Source organism: Lethenteron reissneri, chromosome 8, assembly GCF_015708825.2.
Source record: "Lethenteron reissneri isolate LAM-NWPU_2019-01 chromosome 8, ASM1570882v1, whole genome shotgun sequence".
Lineage (NCBI taxonomy): Eukaryota > Metazoa > Chordata > Hyperoartia > Petromyzontiformes > Petromyzontidae > Lethenteron > Lethenteron reissneri.
Window position 1 is genome coordinate 5,214,832 of NC_083786.1, and position 9,165 is coordinate 5,223,996.

Sequence of the window (9,165 nt, forward strand, 5' to 3'; positions counted from 1 at the left end):
CTATAATCATACCGCCCTTTAATCATGGGAACTCCGTTGCCAGAAAAAAGGGGAAACCCTATCCTCCCGCACTTTTTCATTCTTAAATTAATTCTAAGTATCTGTGTTCGCTTCTCAGTTTTTGTCCAGTTTTTTTGTTACTGTCCATCTGGTCACCTCCCTCGTATAATTTAGGGCATCATTGGCATCGATAAGTATATTATTTTCTGGAGATTTTGCAAATATGGTTTTAATGTACGAATGTAGTACACGTGCAATGTGTACTTTTTAATTGCATGTACTTTTGATTGAAAATGGTGCGAGTGAAAAATAAATATTCACATGTGAATGGGTCTCAGGAACATGGACTGGAAGTGCACAGGCCTCGTCTCCTTGTTCCCGTGTGTCACGCCGTGCACAACGAGCCCTCGGGGCCTTGTCCCCGTGTGTCACGTGGTGCGTAACGAGCCCTCGGGGCCTTGTTCCCGTGTGTCACGTGGTGCGTAACGAGCCCTCGGGGCCTTGTTCCCGTGTGTCACGCGGTGCGTAACGAGCCCTCGGGGCCTTGTTCCCGTGTGTCACGTGGTGCGTAACGAGCCCTCGGGGCCTTGTTCCCGTGTGTCACGCCGTGCGTAACGAGCCCTCGGGGCCTTGTTCCCGTGTGTCAGGTGGTGCACAACGAGCACGTGGGGCCTTGTTCCCGTGTGTCACGCGGTGCGTAACGAGCCCTCGGGGCCTTGTTCCCGTGTGTCACGCGGTGCGTAACGAGCCCTCGGGGCCTTGTTCTCGTGTGTCACGCCGTGCGTAACGAGCCCTCGGGGCCTTGTTCCCGTGTGTCACCCCGTGCGTAACGAGCCCTCGGGGCCTTATTCCCGTGTGTCACGTGGTGCACAACGAGCACGTGGGGCCTTGTTCCCGTGTGTCACGCCGTGCGTAACGAGCCCTCGGGGCCCTGGGTGAGCAGCGGAGGCTGCACGCGCCAGCTTGGGTACAGCCACAGCTGAAGACCTCTTGCTCAATGCGTAAACATCGTCCGGCGTTCTCATTTGCGTCGACATGGACAATGTAAGGAAGCAACGAGCTGTGCACTTTAAAATCTAAATTGAAGACAGATTTCTTTAGAACTGCGTTTTTGTGTTTAGTTGTCCTTCTCCTGCACCTCCGATGGGCACGGTGGGCTACGTACGGCCCGAACAAAGTTCAACATACGTAACAATATTCTGCACAACGTGAATGAATAATGAGTTGTGTATTACAAGGTTTTTGTATTGAACTAGGACCCATATCTAACAGAGGGTCTGTACCTATAAACATCTGGTAGGTGACCAACAATGGGTCAAAGCCTGACTGCTGATGAGAAACTAAATGTCAAAGCCGCTGCAGTCTGCTTGTATTGAACCAATGTTGCATCTCCAGGGTGATCAGTGGTTGGTGAGGTGAGTGGTTGGGATCTGCAGTTGTGGTAGTTGAACACGGCATGGCTGGAGAATCAACGAGTGAAGTTCACGGGAGAAGTGAGCATGGTTGTATAGCGAGAGAAGAGTGATAAGGAGGCAAATGATCGCCGGTGAGCGAGTAACTGGAGTGATTCCGTGGGTGCTGGATCATCACCGACTGCTTTATGCTGAATTCTACCCGGTGCGGTGAGGCAAGAGCTGGGTGTTCCACGCCAGATGTGACAAGCAGCAATATTCCAACTTGGGCCATATTAGTGCAGTGTGTAGCAGCCGCAGTAGCAGCAACGTTTGGAGTTAGAGGCTTTGGCACGGAGTAGAAAACGAAGCTTCTTCGATGCCTCCTTAACAAGCGTGCACGTGGGGCTATTTGTGACATCCCGAACGTTCACGTGGGCCCGGTTAACGCAATCTCCGAGGCTCCTGTTGGCTGCTGCTGCTGCTGATGAGGAGGAGGAGGAGAAGGCGGCCTCCGGCGGGTGACCTTGGCGTCTGGCTCGGCACCAAGCCCCCCATTGTCTGGGCCGTGACAAAGGCGCGCGCGCCGCATTTAGCGCACGACGCGGACGGTGCAGACAAAGCGATGGCACATTCACCACCCAAATTAGGGCACGGCGCCTGCTGCGTGACGAGGGCTTTCCAGAACCTCGTGCCCCCTTAAATAACCGCGCACCGATAGGAGGCGGCGCCGCAGAGCCCCTTTCTCAAGCACCGCATTGTTTACTCCGCTCTGTACACGTGCAGTTTAAAGAGTGCAACAAAAAACTACTACTACTACGAATCATACAGCTCTGCGTCGAACTAGGGCACACATCCAACGAGGTGGCCGCCTATAAACGTCGGACAGTTCACCAGCATTGGCTCAAGCAAACTTGACAGGACCAGTCTCGATATTCAGCGTCTCCTGAACAGAGTTTGCTCGCGTTAAAAGAAATATTGCTAAAATTTGTCACACCCAGAAGGGCGTGTGGCGGCTGATTGGTACGTGTAAAAAAAATACTTTTACATTTCTCGTGGAGGGACAGATACGCGAAGGAAGCGAACTGCGCGTGTTATAAATAGACGCTGCGTGTGCAAGGTGTTGTTTGTTGCATATGGCCAGAGTTCCATCGTCCGGACGTTTCCGACAGCACGTGGACATTGCTTGGAAGGGTACGAGACGGGCAGAATCCAGACCAGATGGAGAAAGTAATGCTGCTGTGGCCATGAGTACTCTCTAAATTGTAAAACAACCATGTGGTATCATCTTCTTGGTTCTTTCGGTAAAGTCACGTAGAATGGAAATAATAAAACAATAAAAATAAAACATAATAAAATAATTCTCACGACGTTTCGGCCACAACCCAAGCAGCCGTCCTCAGGTGAATAACAGGTATGTCAGAAAGACAGCGACTGAATGAACCACGTGGTATGTTTTCATGCCTCGCTGTGAATTACCATTGACACTGCTCCGAAACGCAGTCATGACTCCCCCATGTGATGGTCCAGGTGGCCCAGCCGTAGAACGAGTGGCTGGTCATCGAAAGGTCGCGAGTTCAAATCCCGGATGAGGGTTGATTCATCGGCCCATCATCCCTCGAGGGTCGTTAAAATTAGTACACCGCTGGGGCAGGGGGGTGGGGGGAGACGTCAACAGTGGTTGCCGTGGTTTTATAAATTTGGGTCTTGTAAACGGGAGATGGGCACCGCGTCAATTCTCATTTGGACGGTAACTCCACTTGGACCTTCCGTTCCACGTGTGCAACTGACGAACGACCATCGGGCCAGAAATCCCGGCAAGTTGCCCGTATGGAGCGCATTTCTCCGGCCACGGGAAGGCAGCGGAGCACGGACACAAATACCTCCCTCCCTCCTCTCTCTCCTGGCACACGCGGCACGCACCACTCCCCTCCCACCGAGAGCAGCCAGAGCCGCCCTCAACCCTCGGGCCCTCGTTCCCACCACCACCACCACCGCCGTGGCCGCCGTCTCCAATGCGAATGCGCGGAGGGGCCCCACCCGCCTCGTATAAGAAGCGGCAGTCGCAGCGCGTCCGGAGTTGGAGCCGTGGACGCGAAGCCTGCGGAGGAGATGCTCGCTCCTGTCCCTCCCGTGCCGCGCCCCGAGGTGACGTTGCTGCTTCTCTCCGTCCGTCTTCGACGCGACCTTTGCCCGTCGCGTTCGCTCATTCAAAATGAGCTCAACTTTTATTGCGTTCAGGTTAAACATATGCGCTCTTTTTTTATAACAGGCGACCTGGCAACATTTGTATTTGTCCATAACACTGTGGCCTTAAACAGATATATCGAATCGGCGACGTTTCGGGCAATGGCCCTTTTTGAAAGCAATTTGCCTTTTTAGGCTACAGTGATATTGACGAATGCAAGTTTTTGTTATCTGTGCACCGCTGCAGGACAACCACATACGCTGTTTATATATTGTGTAGGTTTTGTTTTGCGACGTGTGTATGTACGTACACGTGTGTGTATATTGCATGCACGTTATACCCTACACCTTTTAGCTTAGCGAGTGGCCGTGCAACTGGTGAATACACGGACCCTAACAAGTGGGCGCTGTGAGCCCCGTTCCGGTGTGGATTTTGTGTTTCCATCATCACCACCACCACCATCACCGGGGGTTAATTGCACGCTAGAATTAGATTTGATCTCATCTCGTCGCGTGATTAAATTCACCGTTTAAAAAGATCCGACCGTGCCGCTCAGCGGGAGGAGCGTGCGACTCGCAATCATCACGTGGCGAGTTTAAATTACGAATTGAGCACATCATTCCTTCCGGGGTCGATTTAAATGAGCACTATTTTGTGTTAAAGTTAACAGCGTTTGTCCTATAAATAGTGTGGGATTTCCGCCACTGGATCAAGACTATAAACAGAAGTGCGCCTCCTCAAATTCATATTCGAGCAGCAGATCACCACTGGCTTTTGTCTATTTACACACGACACAGCATTGCTCTCGCAGAACGAATGCAATCATTCGTGCACATTTTTTTCAAGATGCATGTCCAGTGAAATAATCTGCAAGAGATCATGGTGGTGGTTGTGGTGGGGGGGGGGGCACGGAGGACAGAGAAGGAACCTCTGGAGTTCCTCTCGGCGAGAGAGCCAAAGAAGGGCTGCTGCACTGGCGGGACAGATTTGAGGACCCCCTAATGGGCCACAGTGAAACGTGCAACAGAGTTCAAATCAAAGCCTCCTCCTTCTCCAGCTTGCAACGGCGGCGACCAACTCCCAGACCCATGGACTCCAGAATGTTTAACGCGAAGGCGGCGGGGGAGGGCCGGACCCTTCAACTCCACCGACGCTCTGAGCAAACCGCGTGGCTAAATCCGCAACGAGTTCGTCAGCCGCGAGGTCGATTGCACTCGAGAACGACGGAGCATGAAGAGGACGTCGTCGTCCCCCCCACCCACCACGTGAGATGTCCACAGATGCGCAGAATCCGCCGTCTCCCGCAAAGGCGCAAAAGTCCGCGCTCACTCATTCGCACGCGGGCATCGCACCTCTGTCATCACGAGGTTTCGCACGAGACAACCACTGGGCATTCTGCACTCGCGAAATTGTAACGCCTTTCGCAAGCGAGGTCCAAAAACGACCGCAAACGCCACTGAGAATAGCGGAGGCGCATTTTCGTGCGAGAGGAGAGAGAGAGGCCCTCGCCGTGGCTTCCGAGTCGCACAGCTCTCGGTTCAGTCACGGAGTCGCACATGCGAGTCCTAGCATAGCCGAGTCATAACATAGCCGAGTTATAACACGGCCGAGTTCTAACACAGGCACTGGCGGAGCCAGTGGGGGGTGGGGTGGCACGTGCCCCCCCAATGATCCGATCGAAATCCCTAATTTCTATGGGATTATTGGGGTTTATTAGTAATAAATCGGCATTTTGCGACCCCCACTGCCACTGTGTAGCATATTATTACGTGCCAGGGACTCTATGAGATGATAGGACAATAGTCTGAGTCCATAATTGGCAATAAGTAACGGCAAAGCAGTTATAAGTGACTCACAGAATTGTGCGCAGTTGCGTATACAGTACACGACTTCCCTGAAGGCATTCACCTTCAGCGAGCGCGATGCCGATCACACACGGATCGAATTCGGCCATCGCCGCACACGCGTCGAATAAAAAGCAGACCTGCTCTCCACCTGAGGACGGCTGCTTGCGTTGTGGCCGAAACGTCGTGAGAATTATTTTATGTTTTATTTTGATTATTTTATTATTTCCATTCTACGTGACTTTACCGAAAGAACCAATTAGAGGTTTTCAGAACAGTTTACAAATTCCGAAAGCCAGGAGCCGGTAACTGATTCCAGTGGAATGTAAGTCATGAACATACCGATTGGCAAGCACGGACCTTCAAACGGCACGGCAGCCTAAGCCACTTCGCGGTACTTTTGAGGTCGTTTCTCAGTTTTATTCTTCTTTTGTTTGGGTGACGGAGATGCAGAGTGACCACTCCAATTTCGCACTCACGTGGTCAAGCAAGATGACGGCGTCAAGAGCAGCGGAGTGTAATCATCGCTGTGACGTCTGCTTCGTATTTGTGTAACGGGCATTGCGTCGTGAAATGCTGTAACGTCTCTTCTGGATGACCACAGTCGCACTGGATAATTTTTAATTGTCATCATTTGTGCATCAGGTGAGCGCACCTGCCATGGTTTGTACAGCAGATGCGATTTAGAGTTGCCCATGAACTTCGTGGAAGATGAAGCCCAGTGATCTATTGCGTTGGCTCTTTCACAGAGTGACTGCGAGTTCTTTTGAACTCCGTTCAGCTCTGCAAGCTTCATCGGGGTTCAATTCGCATTGTTGAAGGTTAAGCGCGTGGGTCCAAAACGGTTCAAGCGATGACGAGGGGTGTTATTGAGGTTCTTCGTGAAAAACGGAAAGGTGCAATCCCTGTAATTGCACTGTTGGCAGAAGGGGCTTCCAATAAAAGGATCTCTAGAGGGTATTTGGTCTACTCTTCCACAGTAACCCGATATGTTGAAAGAGTGAAAGAGTTCACGTACCCACACTTTAAAAGGTGATACAAAAAAAAAACACGATATTACTCACCTTGGCACGAAGAGTTAACACAGGGGGGAAGCATCAAACGAGTCTCGGGTAACAGCGGCGAGCGGTAACACGGCTAACGCACCTGCTCTGTGCTCCACGTCTCAAACACGTGAAGGAGACGACGCCGAGACGCCGGGGCCGGGGGGGGGGGGAGAGACGCGTAGAGACGGACGCAGCCCTCACATCTGCGACCATGTGCTCCCCTCGGATGCGCGTCTCCTTCGCTCCGCCCGCGTTGTGCGTTGGTACCGCCCCACCTCTTGAAGCACGTCTGGTCAACTTGGAAAAGTGGAGCAAATTCTCTCCAGAGTTCACCTCGAGTGGAGGTACCTCTCCCACAGGGCCGGATCAAGGCACGGGGCTTTAGGGGCTGCAGCCCAGGGCGCTGGAGGGCCTCCAGAGATTTAAGTGAAAAGTGATTTCGCTTTGTGAATGCTGAATTTTATTTGTTTGTTAGCCTTGTAAAAAATACATTTTATTTTTCTTTAACTTTGTTTTCCTTTTGAAAATATTACTGGGGGTCTCACAGTACCTGTAGCCCAGGGGCCTACAAAATCTTAATCCGGCCCTGCTCCCACCAACAGCGGCGCGAGCGAGCGATTTCATCGTGGCACATTAACCTTTTGCAGTGTTGCGTTTAACCGAGGTGACGCTACTTGTTTTTCCGCGGGGGTCTCAAACTCCGTGGCCCTGCGGCGGCGGAAGCAGCCCCTAAAATCCCTCTCGTGGATCCAGCGCTGGTTCGTGGCGTCGGAGGCCGAGTGACGCGAGGCACAGGGCCATGAGGATGAGGCGGTTAAGACTTGCAGTGATGTTCACTTTGCAACTTCATGAACATCACCCCAAGTCTGCTCCGTCTCGATCTCACACGGCACCAGAGGAGGCAGCTCCCCGGCAGGACCCACGTGACGCAAGCTCACGGTGTCCCTGTCCTCCTCCTCCTCCAACTCGGGACGCTAAACCTCCAACTACCACGTGTCAGGTCAAGGTCACCGCATGTCACCATCGCTTCCTACAACGCCGTCAACGCGAGGCAATGAGCTTCATTGAAATTCACGCGCTCAACGATTCACTCGCCACTGACGGTCAGTCACCTCCTTGTCATCCTTCTATCGCTACTGCCATGGTTACCGTCCCCGTAAACTGCACTCATTGATTCCTTCACCCATGTTGAGGACTCGGTCCACCGGACTGACTGTCACGTCGCATCCACACTCTGTTCAAACCAGCACCATAGGGGCCGTCCATAAATGACGTCACGCGATTTTGGGCTATTTTTGACCCCCGCCCCCCCCCCCTCCTCGTCACACGGCGTCACAAAAAGTCAGACCCCCCCTCAAATATGACGTCACAAAGCTCTGCCCCCCCCCCCCCCAAAATAAAACATGCTTCAAATAGATTTAAACTATTGTCATTGTAGTGCGTATTTAATGTGCCGCTGCACTCTGATGTTGTAGGAGAAAACATGTATTAAAAAGTGGAACGTGTTGTCTATATTTATTTAAAGTTGCACATTTTTACGTGACGTCACATTTATTAAACCCCCCCCTCGTCACACATCGTCACAAATGTCTGACCCCCCCGCCCCCAGATTCGTGACGTCATTTATAGCCGGCCCCATACAGCAGGTCACAACACTCGCCCACTCACCACACTGCAGGTCACCTCAATTACCTTTTTACTTCTTCCCTCTCACGGCTCCACTTTGGAATTCTCTCCTCCCATCGTTGTCAGGCTCTTACAACAATATGCTCTCGCTCAACTCAAGAAATGCGTTTCACTCTTTATCGATTTCAACTGTGACAGTGCTGTTTGTTGCTGGCCGCTTGACATTTTGGGCTTTGGGCCTGTGCTTAACAACCGTGATTTAAAACAATAAAAATAAGATACCGCAGTTGTTGTGAAGTCACCACCGATCATGAACGTGTGCTTGAGCATCATCATTACCATTATCTTCGAGGTAGATTTGAAGCTTTCGTGACTGCAAGGATTCATACTCTTAGGTTTTTTCGGTAAAGTCACGTAGGTACAAAATAAAATAAATGATAAATAGAGATAATAATAGAAATAAAACATTTACTTTATTTATTTTAATAAAATAAACATTTTATTTCTATTATTATGTTTATTTTTTATTTTATTTATTTTAATATTATCTCTACGATTTATTATTTCTTTTATTTATATTATTATTTATATTATTTATTTTATTTTTTCCCTACGTGACTTTACCGAAAAAACCTAAGAGTATCTTCGAGGTCATCATCATTTGATTCTCCTTCGGCCTCCGTCTCGGTACCCTCCTCCACCCCGCACACGCGTCCCACCCATTGCAATCTCCTCATTGCACCGACAATGATGCTTAATCCACTGCTGGATGAGGGCCGCCCCAAGCTGCCGTCACCTTCCACGATGTTGTGACGCAATACTCACCCCCCCAATGGCGGAGCCAGGATTTTCAGGTGGGGGGGGGGGGGGCAACCCCTCCAGCAATGAAAAGTGATAGAGGAGTTGTTAGTAAGTGAGGAGTTGTCCCTTGCTTTTTATTCGACGCGTGTGCGGCGATGGCACAGCCATCGATCGAGGGTCGAATTCGAACCGCGTTGTGTGATCGGCATCGCGCTCGCTGAAGGTGAATGCATTCAGGGAAGTCGTGTACTGTAGACGCAACTGCGCAC